Source organism: Arachis stenosperma, chromosome 1 (genome assembly GCF_014773155.1).
Source record: "Arachis stenosperma cultivar V10309 chromosome 1, arast.V10309.gnm1.PFL2, whole genome shotgun sequence".
Classification (NCBI taxonomy): Eukaryota; Viridiplantae; Streptophyta; class Magnoliopsida; order Fabales; family Fabaceae; genus Arachis; species Arachis stenosperma.
In genome coordinates this window covers 59978656-59996484 of record NC_080377.1, presented here as the reverse complement: position 1 = coordinate 59996484, position 17829 = coordinate 59978656, and the positions used below count along the sequence as shown (strand labels likewise).

General features: G+C 36.7%; 1 non-coding gene across 1 annotated transcript; it reads right to left on the bottom strand.

The window, feature by feature from the left end:
* Nucleotides 1-4825: 4825 nt before the first annotated feature.
* Nucleotides 4826-4933, bottom strand: LOC130951817 (small nucleolar RNA R71). The gene has a single exon (XR_009074112.1). It is a non-coding gene; the product is annotated as a small nucleolar RNA R71 (small nucleolar RNA).
* Nucleotides 4934-17829: the final 12896 nt, after the last annotated feature.

Below are 17829 nucleotides of genomic sequence, written 5' to 3'. Positions count from 1 at the left end.
TGCCGTGACAGGGTGCGTTGAACATTTTCACTGAGAGGACGGGACTGTAGCCACTGACAACGGTGATGCCCAACATACAGCTTGCCATGGAAATGAGTAAGAAGGATTGGATGAAGACAGTAGGAAAGCAGAGAGACTGAAGGGACAAAGCATCTCCATTCGCTTATCTGAAATTCTCACCAATGAATTACATAAGTATCTCTATCTTTATGCTTTATTCATATATCATTCATAACCATTTGAATCTGCCTGACTAAGATTTACAAGATGACCATAGCTTGCTTCATACCAACAATCTCCGTGGGATCGACCCTTACTCGCGTAAGGTTTATTACTTGGACGACCCAGTGCACTTGCTGGTTAGTTGTGCGAAGTTGTGAAATTATGTTTAGACCATGGTATTGAGCACCAAGTTTTTGGAGCCATTACCGGGGACTGTTTGAGTTGTGAAAAGAATGGATCACAATTTCGTGCACCAATTGTCCACATGAAGCCATGGGGGTTCCTTGAGTTTCCGAACGTTGCGAAGCTAATTGATTTATCGCTTGCTCCAGTTGATGAAGGGTTGCATGAAATTGATCTACTGATTCCTTGAGGTGAGCCTGTGATTCTTGGGTCGATCCAAAAATTGGCAGTGGTTGTTCTTGGGAGTAATTGGGGTGGGATTGGGGTGGTTCTACATATGGTTCATACGGTTCATAGGGTGGTTGGTATGGTGGATATGGGTTAGGGTCATATGGAGGTGAGTGGCGGAAAGGGGCTTGTGAGTGTGGTGGTTCAAAGTTATATTGTGAGGATGGTCTCTGAGCATATGGTCGGATTTGTTGGTAGCTACTAGGCGGTCCACCATATCTATCAGCTTGGTATGCATTATAGAATAGTCTTTGTTTGTGATATCTAGGAGGGTGTTGTTGCCTAAAGGGTTGATCAGATCCTCTGGGCTCCATCCATCTTTGATTGCTTTGACCCTGATGCATATTCCTGTTATAGCTTCCTCTTCCTGAAATATAGTTGTAACCAGACTCATAGCCAAAGGTGTGAGAGTTCATAGTAGTGAGAGAAAATAAAAACAAAAACTAACAAAAGGAAAATATTTTAGAAAAGATTTGAAAATTTTTTTTTTGAAAAATATTTACAATAACCAATAATAAGGCACACGTTTGCAATTCCCCGGCAACGGCGCCATTTTGAAGAACTGAAGATTGATAATCGAAGTATTTAAACCTCGGGTCGTCTTCTCAAGGAATTGCAGGGAGGTATGTTCTTATTATTGGCTATGAAAATGGTAAAATTTTGGGGGTTTTGAGAATGAGGAACAAGTATGATAAATGATAAGCGAAATAAATAAATAACTATAAAATAAACTCTTGGCAAGATATGAAAATTCATAAGTCCTATCCCAGTTACTCCTATGATAATGAAAGTTAATCCCACTTAGTTAACCTTTGCGTAAGCAAGGGAAAGTCAAGTGAACCAATTGGTTAGAATTCCCAAGTCCTAGCCAACTCCTAAGGAAAGACTAGAGTTAGAGGAATTCAAATTAATTAGCCGACATAACAATCAATCATGAATAGTTGATAACTCAAGAGCTTCCAGTTAATCAATTAAAGCCAAGAATATGAAAAACTAAACGAAAATCATAGATCTGAAAATACCTCAATTGTATTTAAATATAAATTTAAATCTAACATGGAAAGATTTATGAATCCAAGGGCAACATAAATAATAAACAGATAAAAGTATTAGAGTATCTCAAAGTAGAAGAGAAGTCAAAATAAAGGAATATTGAACCTGATATGAAGATGAGATAAATCCTAATTTCTAAAAATCCTAATCCTAAATTAAATTCTAATCCTAATCCTAAGAGAGAGGAGAGAGCCTCTCTCACTAAAAACTACATCTAAAACTAAAAATTATGAATTATGAAAGCATAATTATGAATGGATGCATTCCCCCACTTTATAGCCTCTAATCTGTGTTCTCCGGGCTGAAAACTGGGTCAGAAACAGCCCAGAAATCACTGATTTGAAATCTGGTCCGTACAGGTCGCGGCAAAGTGACGCGGAGGCGTCATCCACGCGTCCGCGCGGAATGAGATTTGCAGATGCGACGCGTCCGCGTGGAATGCACGTTCACGTCGCCTATCTGTATGGCCACTATAGCGAATTATATATCAAATCGAAGCCCCCGACGTAAGCTTTCCAATGCAAGTAGAACCGTATTATTTGGATCTCTGTAGCTCAAGTTATGATCGTTTTAGTGCGAGAGGGTCAGGTTGACAGCTTTGCAGTTCCTTCAACTTCTTATATTCCTTCCACTTTTGTATGCTTCCTTTCCATCCTCTAAGCCATTCCTGCCTTGTAATTCCTGAAATCACTTAACACACATATCAAGGCATCTAATGGTAATAAGAGAGGATTAAATAAAAGGAAATAAAAGCCAAAGAAGCATGTTTTCAATCAAAGCACATAATTAGGAAGGCAAATATAAAACCATGCAAATAGTATGAATAAGTGGGTAAAGAGTTGATAAAAACCACTCAATTGAGCACAAGATAAACCATAAAATAGTGGTTTATCACACGCATGATTGGATGAAGACAATAGGAAAGCAGAGGTTCAGAAGCAACAAAGCATCTCCAAACGCTTATATGAAATTCCCACCAATGAATTACATAAGTATCTTTATTTTATTTTATGTTTTATCTATCTTTTAACTATCAAAACCTCATAATCATTTGAATCTGCCTAACTAAGATTTACAAGATGACCATAGCTTGCTTCAAGCCGGCAATCTCCGTGGGATCGACCCTTACTCACGTAGGTTTTATTACTTGGACGACCCAGTGCACTTGGTGGTTAGTTGTGCGGAGTTGCAAAAGTGTGATTGCAATTTCGTGCACCAAGTTTTTGGCGCCGTTGCCGGGGATTGTTCGAGTTTGGACAACTGAAAGTTTATCTTGTTGCTTAGATTAGGTAACCTCTTTTCTTGTTTTAACCTTTATTTTCTTTTCAAAAAGTTTTTCTGAAAAAAAAAAGTTTTCGAAAAAAAAAATAAAAAACAAAAAAATTTTGTGTTTCTTGTTTGAGTCTAGTGTCAAATTTTAAGTTTGATGTCTTGCATGTCTTTCTTTTCTAAAAAAATTTTCAAAAATATGTTCTTGATGTTCATCTTGATCTTCAAAGTGTTCTTGGTGTTCATCTTGATATTCAAAGTGTTCTTGCATGCATTATTTGTTTTGATTTTGAATTTTTATGTTTTGTTTTATTTTGTTGTTTTTCTCTCTCTTCATTAAAAATTCAAAAGTAAAAAAAAAATATTTTCCTTATTCTTCTCATAATTTTCAAAATTTTGAGTTGACATGGTCAAAAATTTTAAAAATTTAGTTGTTTCTTGTTAGTCAAGTCAAAATTTCAATTTAAAAACTTTATCTTTTCAAATCTTTTTCAAAAATCAATTCTTTTTATTTTTTTATGATTTTTGAGTTTCATTCTTAAAATTTTTCAAAATCTTTTTCATTTTTTCTTTTAATATTTTGGAAAATTTTAAAACTAATTTTTCAAAAATCTTTTTCTTAAATTTCATATTTTCAAAAATCCTTGCTAACAATTAATGTTTTGATTCAAAAATTTCAAGTTTGTTACTCTCTTGTTAAGAAAGGTTCAATCTTTGAATTCTAGAATCATATCTTTTAGTTTCTTGTTAGTCAAGTCATCAACATTAATTTTAAAAATCAAATCTTTTTAATTTCTTTTTCAATTCTTTTTCAAAATAAATTTCAATCATATCTTTTTAAAATTTTAATTTCAAAATCTTTTTCAACTAACTACTTGACTTGTGTGTTTTAATTTTTAAAAAAGTTTGCTACTTCTTATCTTTTTCAAAACCACCTAACTACTTTTCCACTTCTAATTTTCGAAAATCACTAACCACTTTTTCAAAAAAAAAAACTTTTTAATTAACTAATTGTTTTAAATTTTAATTTAATTTTATTTCTTTTTCAAATTTTCGAAACTAACTTAATTAATTAAATAAAAATAAAAAATATTTTTCTCTTCCCTCTTTTAAAATTCGAATAGTCTCTCTCTCATCTCTTTCTATTTATTTTATTTAAGTACTAACACTTCTCATCTAATAATTCGAACCCTCTCTCCCCCTCTGTGTTCGAATTCTTCTTTCTCTACCTCATGCTTCTATTCTTCTCTTTCTTCTGACACATAAAGGAATCTCTATACTGTAACATAGAGGATTCCACTACTCCTTTTGTTCTCTTCTTTTTCATATGAGTAGGAACAAGGATAAGGACATTCTTGTTGAAGCTGATCCTAAACCTGAAAGGACTCTGAAGAGGAAGCTAAGAGAAGATAAAACACAACACTCCGGAGAGGACCTTACAGTAAATTTTGAAAAAGAGGCAGACATGGCAGCCAAACCTGAGAACAATAGTGGAGATGCGAGGAAGATGCTTGGTGACTTTACTACACTAACTTTCAACTTCTATGGAAGAAGCATCTTAATTCCTACCATTGGAGCAAACAACTTTGAGCTTAAGCCTCAATTAGTTTCTCTAGTGCAACAGAATTGCAAGTTTCATGGACTTCCATTGGAAGATCCTCATCAGTTTTTAGCTGAATTCTTGTAAATCTGTGACACTGTTAAGACCAATGGGGTTGATCCTGAGGTCTATAGACTTATACTTTTCCCCTTTGCTGAAAGAGACAAAAATAGGATATGGTTGGACTCACAACCTAAGGAAAGCCTAAACTCTTGGAAAAAGTTGGTCAATGCTTTCTTGGCCAAATTATTTCCCCCTCAAAAGATGAGCAAGCTTAGAGTGGAAGTCCAAACCTTCAGACAAAAGGAAGGTGAATTCCTCTATGAAGCTTGGGAAAGATACAAGCAATTAATCAGAAGGTGTCCTTCTGACATGCTTCCAGAATGGAGCATCTTAGTTATATTCTATAATGGTCTGTTTGAATTGTCCAAGATGTCATTGGACCATTCTGCTGGTGGATCCCTTCATATGAAAACACCTATAGAAGCCCAGAAACTCATTGAGATGGTTGCAAATAACCAGTTCATGTACACTTTTGAAAGAAATCCTGTGAATAATGGGATGACTCAAAAGAAAGGAGTTTTTGAGATTGATACTCTAAATACCATATTGGCTCAGAATAAAATATTAACTCAGCAAGTCAATATGATTTCTCAGAATCTGACTGGTTTACAAGCTGCATCCAGCAGTACTAAAGAAGCCTCCTCTGAAGGAGAAGCTTATAACCTTGAGAATCTTGCAATAGAAGAGGTGAATTACATGGGAGAACCTTATGGAAACACCTATAATCCTTCATGGAGAAATCATCCAAATTTCTCATGGAAGGATCAACAGAAGCCTCAACAAGGCTTCAATAATAATAATGGTTGGAGAAATATGTTTGGCAATAGCAAGCCTTTTCCATCATCTTCTCAGTAACAGTTAGAGAATTCTGAGCAGAGCCTTCCTGTCTTAGCAACCATAGTTTCTGATCTATCTAAGGCCATTCTCAATTTCATGACTGAAACAAGGTCCTCCATCAGAAATTTGGAAGCACAAGTGGGTCAGCTGAGTAAAAGAGTTACTGAAACTCCTCCTAGTACTCTCCCAAGCAATACAGAAGAGAATCCAAAGAGAGAATGCAAGGCCATCAATATAACCAAAATGGCCGAACATATAGAGGAGAAAGAGGCAGTAATTTCCAGTAAGGAAGACCTCAATGGACGCCCACTAGCCAATAAGGAAGTCCCTAATGAGGAACCAAAGGAATCTGAGGCTCATACAGAGACCATAGAGATTCCACTGAACTTACTATTACTGTTCATGAGCTTTGATGAGTATTCTTCCTCCGAAGAAGATGAAGATATTGTTGAAGAGCAAGTTGCTCGGTATCTAGGAGCAATCATGAAGCTGAATGGCAAGTTATTTGGTAATGAGACGTGGGAGGATGAACCTCCATTGCTCATCAATGAACTGAATGCCTTGGCTCAGCAAACATTACCTCAGAAGAAACCAGATCCCTGAAGGTTCTTAATACCTTGTACCATAGGCACCATGACCTTTGAGAAGGCTCTGTGTGACCTGGGATTATGTATAAATCTCATGCCACTCTCTATAATGGAAAAAATGAATCTTTGAGGTACAAGCTGCAAGAATCTCACTAGATATGGCAGACAAATCAATGAAACAGGCTTATGGGCTTGTAGAGGATGTTTTAGTTGAGGTTGAAGGCCTTTACATCCCTGCTGACTTCATAATCCTAGACACTGGGAGGGATGGGGATGAATCTAGGGATGTCAATGGGGCGGGGCGGGGGCGGGGGATGCCTCCCTGCTCCCCGTCCCCGCCCTCAAATATTGTCCCCGTCCCCGCCCCATTCCCCACCATGGGGGGTAATTGCCCCCATCCCCATTCCCCACGTTCCCCGTATTCCCCGCGGGTCCCCATTCCCCATATGCTTATATTGAACATTTATATGAAAATTACCATAAAAAATAAAAAAAAACATAGAAAAAACCGCAAAATGAAAATTACAACACAAAATCAAGTTTAACATAGTCCACAAAATGAAAATTACAACACAAAATCCAAGATTACAACTTACAAGTAAAGAAATATAAAATCAAGTTATCATAGTCCATAAAATAAAATTTTAAAATACAACTTCCATTGTTAAAAAAAGCCATAAAATAAAGTCTTCAGCTTCCAACAAACAACTCCATGTTCTCTGTTAAAATACGACACAAACATGAATACGTTAACATACATTATAAACAATACCATATATTTAATAAGAATTTGACATAATAAAAAAATAATTACCTAAACTCCTAAATCTCCATATCCATCACATAGTCCCAAGGGATTGGAATTTTCGACCCTGATTTACCTACATTATATCAAAACCAACAATTCACAAGAGTTAAATTTAACATGAAATTGAACTTTAATAGGAGATAAAATTTGAGTTATTAGTACTTTTACCTGAAGAGTGTATCCAATGCTGAGTGCAAATTAACGCCTCAACAAGTTCACAATCCAATTTATTGCGATGTGGATGTATAACTCGACCACCAGTGCTAAAAGCAGACTCTGAGGCAACGGTAGAAATGGGAATGGCTAAAAAATCTCTTGCAATCTTTTGTAAAGTTGGATATTTCACCCCAATATTTTTCCAGTAGCCTAATATGTCAAATTTTTCCAAATTTGCTTTATCTACCATAACACTCTCTTCCAAATAGAAATCCAACTCAGTTTTTGCAACACAGTCTTCAGATGTATCTTCCACAAATTGCAAGTAGATAGAGTTAAATTTTCTCTTTGAAGATCCTTCATCATGTCCAACATTCAATATATTTTAGGGAAAAAAATTTCAATAACTTCATCTTATACCTAGGATCTAAGATAGCTCCCACAGCCATGACTTCATTAATTTGATCCCAATACTTTTCAAACTTACTAATCATATTTTTTGCCATTCTATGAATCATCTCATTGGGACTAAGCAACCACTCGTTCAAGTTCAATCTCATTTCACACACCTTGGGAAAGTATAAATTTGTCGTTGGATATAAAGTGCCAGAGAATAATTCAGTCACACTATAAAAGACTTCTAATTTATCCACAAGTTCATTTGCCATTTCCCACTCATCATCAGATGGTACAACTTTATACAGAGATTCACGATGTCTTAAACGCTCAAAAACTTCTCTATATGGCAAAGCAGAAGTAAGCATTAGATAAGTTGAGTTCCATCTAGTTCTACAATCAAGTGCAAGCTTTCTCCTATAATTAATATTCAATTGCCTACAAGTCTCTTCAAATTTTTCTTCCCTCTTCGGTGTTGCAACCCAAAAAGAAACACTATCTCTGATTTTTCAATAGAACCATATATTGCATTCATGCCATCTTTCACAATCAAATTCACAATGTGAGCACAACAACGCATGTGAAAAAATTCTCCTCTCTTAACAAAGTTAGACGGTGAAATCTTATCAAGCACAAGATGAATCATAGCATCATTTGTACTACAATTATCAACCGTTAAAGTTGACAATTTTCTATCTATATTCCAATCATACAAGGAATTCACCAAAACATCACTAAGAACTTCAGCAGTATGGGGTGCAGGCACATATGCAAACCTAGAATAATGTAAATATAATAAACAATCATGACATTAAAAATTCAAATATTTAAAAGATGCTAAAAGCATAAATAATACCTTACAAGCCGATTTTGCAAGTTCCAATCATCATCAATAAAGTGAGCTGTAATCGCCATATAACCTTTGTTTTGACAATCAGAACTCCACATATCAGTAGTTATAGCAATGCGGCTTGAATTTTTTCCCAACAATTTTAGAAGCATTGCCTTTTCAGCTTCATACATCTTCATAACATCACTTCTCAGTGTATTTCTTGTATAAAATTTGAACAAAGGTTGAGTCTCAGCCATAAACTCATGAAAACCCTGTTGCTCAACAAACGACATAGGGTGTTCGTCCCTAATAACCCATCTTGTGAGTGCTCGTCGTGCTCCCTCTTGACTAAATGTGAAGTTTCCAACCAAAAGTGAATCCGTTGGCCTTCCCGTTCCTGTCGAACCTGATGATTGCTGCACTGTCTTCAATATTGATTGCTTTGGTCCCCTAACAGTACGAATCGGGCAAATTCTAATGTGATCATGCAAGTGCTTAGTTCCTTGCTTCGTGTCACCTCCAATCTTTCTTTCGCAATATTTACATATTGCCTTCCACTTTCCATCTATTTGCTCCCTCCTAAAATGTTTCCAAGCCTCAGAAGTTAATCCTTTCTTGTTAGGACTGTTTTGCACACTTTGGCTAACTTCTTGCCATCCCTCTTGTGTTTCTTCTTGTCCTTCTTCTTGTGTTCCTTGAACATGTGCTTCAATTGCTTGACCCTCATCATCTTGACTTGGTTCTATCTCATTATTATTTTCAATAGGAGTCGAGCTTAAACTATCCATCCTATACAGTAAGATTTAATACGGAAACACTAAATTAAAATTCAAATTCAATACATAAACACTAAAACACATAATCAACTCAGAATAAGATCCAAAAAGCATGCATATGAGGGAAGCATTAGATAATTGAAACAGCAATCATAGATTTTCTAGTTTGCTTTACCCTGACATAATCACAGATTTGCTAATTTAGAGGCAAAATTTATTCTTTGCTAATTATTCTTTGCTGCCTACATGTTACTTCTATCTCAAGGGTGTTACTGAGTGGGAAAAGTCTCCAAACACAAAAAATAAGATTGCTATCTAGCATTTACATTAAAAAGAACTATAAAATTTAGGTATCACTATAAGTAAGCTATATGTAACACCTTACTGGTCGAGTAGTATATAGTCTGATATACAAACTCATTCTTTTTATTGTGGCTTAGTCAGAATCAGATGTTAACATTGTACTCCATGTACTATATATGTACTATATATGTACTATATATTGTACTTTAAATTATAATTAAAAAACTAAAAAACGAGAAGAAGAAAGAACATGTAAATGTCTACTTTTTTTTTACTCCTCCCATTTAAGAGTTCTAAGCCAAGACTGAAATTTAAGCGCAATATATTAAGAGACAAGGTATTTAGCCATACAACTAAAGTTTCAGTTTCAATAAATGTTTATTTGTTTTTTTGTTGGTCAAACAATAAATATGTAATTGAAAACCTATGTTTGAACTACTTGGCTTGTGAGCTCAGCTGCTGGGTTTAAAGGGCTATATAATATAACATTGAAGTGCTCTGTTTTCCATCAAAGAAGGAAAAAAGAAGCAGAACTTGAAGTGTGTGAGATTTGACGTCAATGGTGAATGCCGGGTTCTTTTAATTACTAACAGAGATATATCAAAAGGGGAGAGACTGTACTATGACTACAATGGATACGAACATGAATATCCAACTGAACATTTTTTCTAAGCAAGCCAACTCCAACCAAGGTCATCATCACCATCAAATTCATGAAAAAAAACAAAAATCTAAAGTGAAATGCCAAAATACAAGAAGAAAAAGGGAGTAGTGAATCTTACCAGGATAAGACAGAATCACAGAAATGGTCGAAGAGGTAGAGACGCCGGTGAAGAGAAGAGTGGCGACCGATGCAGAAGAGGGCGAACGGAAGATGGCGCACGGGGCGGTGCAGTGACGATGGTGGTCAGAGGCCGTGACGATGGTGGTCGGAGGTGGCTGGCTGGGACAAGGGAGAGAACACAGAGGAAGGGTGCAGAGAGGAAGGCGAGGAGCACTGGAGCAAGGTGAGGGAGTTGCAATACGCGGGGCAGCCGGTGCTCTATGCCTCTGTGGGAAGAAGGGTTTCGCGAAGAGGTGAGGGAGCGGCGCTCTATGCCTCTGCGAATTGGGATTCTGGGAAGAAAGTGCAATTAGGGTTTTCACTTTTCAATATATATATATATACAAAGTGAAATGACTAAAAAACCAAAATAAAAACTAAATTCTTAAGGGTATTTAAGTAATTTAATACATGCGGGGATTGTGGGGAATACGGGGACGGGGACGGGGATCCCCGCTCGGGTCCCCGCATCTGCTTCGGGGGAATTTTGTCCCCCATCCCCGTCCCCGCAGGGAAAATTCCCCGCCATCGGGGCCCCGTTCGGGGCGGTCGCCGCGGGGATCCCCGCTGTCTGGGGATTTTTGACACCCCTAGATGAATCCATCATCCTTAGAAGACCCTTCCTAGCCACAGCAAGGGCTGTGATTGATGTGGACAGAGGAGAGTTAGTCCTTCAATTGAATGAGGACTACCTTGTGTTTAAAGCTCAAGGATCTTCTTCTGTAAACATGGAGAAGAAGCATGAAAAGCTTCATCCAATTTTCTCCATACAGAGTCAAGCAGAGCCCCCACCCTTAAACTCTAAGTTTGGTGTTGGGAGGCCACAATCATGCTCTGAGTATCTGTGAAGCTCTGTAAGAGCTTCCTGTCAAGCTATTGACATTGCAACCCAATTTTATTTATCTATGTTAATTACTTTTTCATTTCATTTTCTATTTTTAGTTTATGTTTTCTTTAGGTTGATGATCATGAGGAGTCACAAAAACAGTTGTAGAATTAAAGCGGAATAAAAAAATAGCACACCCTGGAAGACGAGCTTACTGGCGTTTAAACGCCAGTAAGGATAGCAGAATGGGCGTTTAACGCCCAGTCTGGCAGCATTCTGGGCGTTAAATGCCAGAATTGGCAGACAGACTGGCATTTAATGCCAGAAAAGGGTATATGGTGTCTGGCTGGCGTTAAACGCCAGTAAGGACGGCAGAATGGGCGTTTAACGCCCAGTCTGGTAGCATTCTGGGCGTTAAACGCCAGAAATGGCACACAGAGGGCGTTTAAATGCCAGAAAGGTGCAGGGACCAGAATTCCTTGACACCTCAGGATCTGTGGACCCCACAGGATCCCCACCTACCCCAACTCTTTTTCTCTCCTTTTCACACCTCTCCATAACACTCTTCCCCAAAATAACCTCCACCAATCACCTCCATTTCTCCTCCAAAACTATCATACAACCCACCCACCCCCACCCATTCAAATTCAAACCATCTCCCTCCCAAACCCAACCCCTATTACAAGATTTCCCTCTCTACTCCACTCCTATATAAGCCCCTCATCACTCCTTCATTTTCATACATCATAACCATCTAAAACCCTCTTGGCTGAACCATTCACACACCTCTATCTCCTCCATCTCTTCTTCCTCTAATCCTTTTTTTCTTCTTTTTGCTCGAGGACGAGCAAATCTTTTAAGTTTGGTGTAGAAAAAAAAGCTCTGCTTTTTGTTTTTCCATAACTATTAATGGCACCTAAGGCCGAAGAAACCTCTAGGAAGAGGAAAGGGAAGGCAGTTGCTTCCAACTCCGAGTCATGGGAGATGGAGAGATTCATCTCAAAAGCCCATCACTAAAAAAAGGATGGAGCAAACAAGAGAGCCCACTCATGGACCTCAACAAGAGCATGAAGAAGTCCCTCATCAAGAAGTCCCTGAGATGCCTCAAGGGATGCATTTTCCTCCACACAACTCTTGGGAGTAACTCAACACCTCTTTAGGAGAAATGAGTTCTAACATGAAGCAACTAAGGATGGAGCACCAAGAGCACTCTAGTATCCTCCATGAAATCAGAGAGGACCAAAGAGCCATGAGGGAGGAGCAACAAAGGCAAGGAGGAGATATTGAGGAGCTTAAGCACTCCATAGGATCTTCAAGAGGACGAACTAGCCACCGTCACTAAGGTGGATTCGTTCTCTAATTTTCTTGTTATTTGTTTTTCTATTTTTTGTTTCCTTTGCTTTATGCTTTGTCTATATTTGTGTCTTTATTACATGATCATTATTTGTCTATATCTTAAAGCTATGAATGTTCCATGAATCTTTCACCTTTCTTAAATGAAAAATGATTCTATTTGCAAAAGAACAAGAAGTACATGAATTTCGAATTTTATCTTGAAATTAGTTTAATTATTTTGATGTGGTGGCAATACTTTTTGTTTTCAGAATGAATGCTTGAACAGTGCATATTTTTTATAGTGAAGTTTATGAATGTTAAAATTGTTGGCTCTTGAAAGAATGATGAAAAAAAAGAGAAATGTTATTGATAATCTGAAAAATCATAAAATTGATTCTTGAAGCAAGAAAAAGCAGTGAAAAACACAAAGCTTGCAAAAAAAAAATGAAAAAAAGGGCAAAAAATAAAGAAAAAGAAAGAAAAATAAAAAGCAAGCAGAAAAAGCCAATAGCCCTTTAAACCAAAAGGCAAGGGTAAAAAGGATCCAAGGCTTTGAGCATTAATGGATAGGAGGGCCCAAAGGAATAAAATCCTGGCCTAAGCGGCTAATTCAAGCTGTCTCTAACCATGTGCTTGTGTCATGAAGGTCCAAGTGAAAAGCTTGAGATTGAATGGTTAAAGTCGTGATCCAAAGCAAAAAGAGTGTGCTTAAGAACTCTAGGCACCTCTAACTGGGGACTCTAGCAAAGCTAAGTCACAATCTGAAAAGGTTCACCCAGTTATGTGTCTGTGGCATTTATGTATCCGGTGGTAATACTGGAAAACAAGATGTTTAGGGTCACGGCCAAGACTCATAAGTAGATGTGTTCAAGAATCAACAAACTAAATTAGGAGAATCAATAACACTATCTGAATTCTGAGTTCCCATGGATGCCAATCATTCTGAACTTCAAAGGATAAAGTGAGATGCCGAAACTGTTCAGAAGCAAAAAGCTACTAGTCCCGCTCATCTAATTAGAACTAAGATTCATTGATATTTCAAAATTTATTGTATATTCTCTTCTTTTTATCCTATTTTGTTTTTGGTTGCTTGGGGACAAGCAACAATTTAAGTTTGGTGTTGTGATGAGCGGAAAATTTATACGGTTTTTGGCATTGTTTTTGCATAGTTTTTAGTATATTTTAGTTACTTTTTATTACATTTTTATTAGTTTTTATGCAAAAATCACATTTCTGGACTTTACTACGAGTTTGTGTGTTTTTCTATAATTTCAGGTATTTTTTGGCTGAAATTGAGGAACATGAGCAAAAGTCTGATTCAGAGGCTGAGAAAGGACTGCAGATGCTGTTGGATTCTGACTCTCCTGCACTCGAAGTAGATTTTCTGGATCTACAGAAGCCAAATTGGTGTGCTCTTAATTGCGTTGGAAAGTAGACATCTTGGGCTTTCCATTAATGTGTAATAGTCCATACTTTGCCTGAGATTTGATGGCCCAAACTGGCGTTCAAATACCCACCAGAGACCTTTGTTGTGATGACAAGTCATCATATACCCATTCTCTATGCTTTTTCATACAAGAAATTGATGATTAGTGCTTAAATATTGCATTCTTTTCTCCTTAATTGGTATATTTTTCATACAAGTTTCTTTTACTTCTTTCATCTTTCTTCTCTTCTGCAATTGTTCTTGGTTGGATCAAGGAAGGAATTGAGATCTAGACTTGTTTTCTAGTCTCTTTGATTTCCTGAGATCTTCAATCTCATTTGGCAATTAAACTAAATTTAATTTCTGTTTGCTTCTTCAAGCAATTCTGCTTTCTGTTTAAGATTTGTTGCAAGTTACTTTTCTGCTTGATTGCTCCTTACATTCTCTTGTTGAATTTTAATTCCCAGCACCCAAGTCCTTTTAATTTTCATGCAATTTAATTATTCTGCAATTATTCTAAGTGTTGCTTATTGCTTTCCTTTAAATTTTCTGCACCCATTCCCCTTTACATTTACTGCAATTTATATTTTTTGTCATTTAAGTTTCTGCAATTTACATTGCTTGCTCTTTAAGCTTCCTGCCTATTTACATTCTGCAATTTAAGTTCACTGTTATTTACATTCTGCTGCAACAATTCTCACTCACCAATATTAGCTTGACTAAACTAATCACCCACTAAAGTTGCTTGATCCATCAATCCCTGTGGGATCGACCTCACTCTTGTGAGTTATTACTACTTGATGCGACCCGATATACTTGCCGGTTGGATTTGTGTGTTGGAAAATTCGTTTTCTGCAAAAACACCATCAAGTTTTTGGCGCCGTTGCCGGGGATTGATTTAGATCAACAATGATTAAGTGGGTGAGAAGTCTAGATTAAGCAGTTTTTTATTTTTGTTCTCTGTTTTAAAGTGAAACCAAGGTGTTTGAGTTTTTGCCTCACTAAGAAATTCTCATCTCTGAAATGAGTAATTTCAATTTTCATTGGTGTTGTGTTTTACAAAATTCAAATGGAGTTCAACTCATCTTATGATCAAACAAATTTTATGGGATATTACCCACCATCACCAATTTCCAATGATGGCTGGGAATATCACCAACAAATTACAGATCCTGAGCACTCCAATTCATGGAGCTTTGCTTCAGAGACACAAGATGAGCAAGAGAATCATATGGGATACTTCCCACCACCACAAAATGATTCAAGTCATTATTCTAATAGTGGCTGGGAGTATCACCAAGGAATGAAAGAGCATCCACCCTCACGTCCCAGTTTCTCATTTGAAAGTTCTTCATCACTTGATTATGCCTCAACACAAAGTTTCCTCCAAAATCCATACAAGTCATCCCATCAATCACACAACTCATTCCACACCCTTCAACACAACTTCACCACAACACATCCACGTCACCAAAATTACTCTCAACTTTCATCTCTTGAACCAGTAGATGAGGATTACCTTCAAGCCATTGAAATACATAGAAAACTCGTGGAAAGATACACACAACCCCAATCCTGGAAAGAAATCATCCTCAAGAAGACAGAAGGGCATGTAGAGCAAAGGAGGATTCATTCAGGATCACCAAGTGTTAAGGATGAGGAACAATCTGTGAGTGAAGAAGAGGAAGAAGAGGTTCCTATATCAATTGAAATTGCAATAAAGAATGAGGTTGTTGAAAATGAAACTGCACTTGAGGTGACAAAGGAACATGAAAATTCACAACTCTTTCAAACTTCCCTGAAACAAAACGGCTCAACAATTGAATCCATGATTGAAAGATATGAAGAGGAGATGAAGAAATGTTGGGAAGATCAACAAACCTCCTCAATGAAAAAGCTATTAAGTCAAATGTTGAGTGCAAGGGAGGAAGTGGAAGAACAAGAAAGTGAGAAAGACACTCAAGAGGAGTCACACTCAAGTGAAGCAAAGAGGAAAGAGGAAAGGCTCAGGGAACCACCAATCCAAGAGGCTCTTCATGAAAAGAAGACTCCAACAATCACACAACCCCCAAGACTTGGATTCAAGAAAGTGAATGCAATTAACAAAAGCACCAAGAAGAGGATTGTGACCAAGCTACCAAAGAAAATATTCATGAAGAATAAAGGGTCAACCACTAGCAATCCAACCCCTGGACCATTAGCAAGTAAGCTCAGTCAAGCCATGTACAAAAGAAAGCTTGCTGAGAAGAAAGACAGGGGGCAATAGCTGAAACTTCTCATCCCTTGAGGTCATTCCTCTTAACAAACTGGAAGAAAAGGAAGAAAGTGAAGAGCAACATGTCAAGCTAATGACACTAAAAGAGCACTTGTTGGGAGGTAACCCAACCATAGGTATAATTTCTCTTCTCTACTTTGTTTTCGTTCTTTGCTTTGTTTAAATTCAATAAATTGGCATATGGTTACATTCTAAGTTTGGTGTTGCCATGCAACACATTGTTTTCAATCTTTTTGGATGATTGCATCAAATTAAAAAAATGAAAGTGACACACCAAGATTCTAAGTTTGGTGTGCCACCTATTTTTCTATGCAAATCATTCGGCAACACCATTTGTCTGCATAACCATAATGTCTTTGCAGTGTTAATTTTCTTTTGGTTTGATATTTTGTTATTCTGTTTACTTTAGCTAATTCTTTGTTTTTAATGCTTTCATTTTAGTTTGCTTATTTACTGTGTTTGTTAATACATTACCAAGAGAGCTTTATTAATGATAGATTCTTGGCTTGGTGATTGTACTTAATAAATAACAGTTTCATTTGCTTGGTTTTAATTCAAATAAGTGGACATAGGATTGCATTCTAAGTTTGGTGTTGCTATGCAACACAATTTGCTTCAAATCTTTACTGGATACTTGCATTGGTTCCAAGTGAAAGTGTCACACTAAGTTTGGTGTACCACTTATCTTTTATGCAATGTATTGTGCTCACCTTCTTATGTTTGCAATCAAAATGTCTTTGTCTCTGATGCCTTGATTGTTATCTTTCATTTTGCTTGCTTAGAACACATGTACTACTAACTTTTCATTGTGTAAGACATTCATGATCCATCTTATCCCCATAGCCATTGTTCTAATTGTTGCTTGAGGATGAGCAAGCATTCTGAGTTTGGCAAGGGAAAGAGGAAGAATAGAGGAAAAAGGACAACAATAGAGAAGATGGACTACAAGGTTGTAAAGTTCCTTTTTCTCTCATTTGTTTCCAGCACTTAAATTGCATGATTGTCTTCATCTTTTCTGTTTACATGTGTGTATGAATAAAGCATAGCTTGAATCTTGATTTGTAACATGTTGCTGTGGCATTATGACTACCAACTTGAGTTTTGTGAATTCAAAAGCAAAAAAGCATCATGATCATAAACAAACAAGGAATTAAAGAAGAATTTAGCATGTGCATACAAGTATTGGAAAGCTAGTATGATTGATTGTTGCTCAATTGCATTGGATTTTATTTAATTGAAGTTTTTCATCTAGTACATTTTGTGAAATCTTTTGAAATCATGAAAACCTTGAAGAAGCAAATACAATTAAAGCAAGAAAAGAAAAAGGGAAAGAATGAGAAAGCTGAAGGCTCTGAGTACCAATGGCAATTTATTTGCTAAGTGCTTGTGGTGTTTATGTATCAAGCCAAATGCTTGAAAACCAAACACTTAGAAGTCAAGGCTAGGCTCAAGTGCAAAAGCACTCCCTCAAAGCTCAAGGTTCTGAGCATTAATGATTAGAGAGTCAAGAAAAGAAAAAAAATGAGCTTAATGAAGTCCTCTAATTAAATGCTTGTGGTGCTTATGTATCAAGTGGTAATACTTGAAAACAAAGCATTTAGAAGTCGTAGCTTTGTTATCAACTCATGGGGCAAAGCACCCAAAAGGAGAAGCTAATAAAAGAATAATAATAATAATAAAAAATAAAATAAAATAAAATAAAATAAAATAAAATAAAATCAAAAGCTTGTTTCAAGGAAGAATTATAAGAAAAAGATTTCATAAATTGAGCTAGATGGAAGCATCAATCATTTACATTTCTTTTGTGATTGAAGCATGCATAGAAAACTAG